Source organism: Bos mutus, chromosome 18, assembly GCF_027580195.1.
Source record: "Bos mutus isolate GX-2022 chromosome 18, NWIPB_WYAK_1.1, whole genome shotgun sequence".
NCBI lineage: Eukaryota > Metazoa > Chordata > Mammalia > Artiodactyla > Bovidae > Bos > Bos mutus.
This window is the reverse complement of record NC_091634.1, coordinates 54914626-54915691: the sequence shown is the minus strand read 5'-3', so window position 1 is coordinate 54915691 and position 1066 is coordinate 54914626.

The window sequence follows — 1066 nt, the reverse complement described above, 5'->3', positions numbered from 1 at the left end:
CATGAGTCACTTTTAGTGAAAATCCTTCAGTGATCATCACTAAATCACATGTCCTTTTATAATAACACTTTAAAACACAGTACCTATCTTGATCCACAAAGGATTTGGTGTTAAAACAACATATGTTACAATTACGATAGAATTAAAAGTGAGGAAATCTGGGCAAATGAAGGTCAGAAAAAGAAACAGGAGGACAAAATAAAACCAGAGGTAAGATTACCATTGGGCTTCCCTGGTGGCTCAGTGGTAAAGAATCTGCCTGCAATGCAGGGGACCTGGGTTTGATCCCTGGGTCAGGAAGATCCCCTGGAGAAGGAAATGGCAACCCACTCCAGTATTCGTTCCTGGAGAATTCCATGGACAGAGAAGCCTGGCAGGGTACAGTCCATGGGGTCACAAAGAGTCAGACACAACTGAGTGACTAACACTAACTAACTAACCCAGGCAGTCAGACTCAAGTCTGCCCTCTTGGACACCCAGCTGGAAGAAAGAAAAGCCTTATGGATGCTGTCTCACACGTGGGGTTTTTTTTTTTTTTTGGCACACAATACTTTTAAAATCAGAATTAGTTACTCTGGTGAGCAAAACAGTACCCTTCTCAAAGATGTCCACATCCTAGTCCCTGGAATATATAAACCTGTTAACTTTGCAGATGGGGAAGTTATCCCAGGTTTCCTGGAAGGACCCAATGTAATCACTAGGTCCTCAAAAGTTGGAATAGAAGAGAGCAGAGGGAGATGTGAGTACTGAAGAAATCAGAGTGATGTGAAGAGGGCGCGACTCACCATAAATGACTGAGAAGCTGGACAAGGCAAGTAAACAAGATTCTTCCGTAGAGCCTCCAGAAAAAAATGCAGCCAGGCCCACACCTTCATCTTCACCTAGTAGACTTATTTCAGACTTCTGACCTCCACAACTGTGAATAACAAACTGTTTCAGATCACCAGGTGTGTGTGGTAACTTGTTACTGCAGCAGTAGAAAACAAGCAGAGCTGCTAATATATTAAAAAGTTGGGAGTTGTCACATAAAAATCCTGAAAAATAAACATGGCAATACCAAAGACTG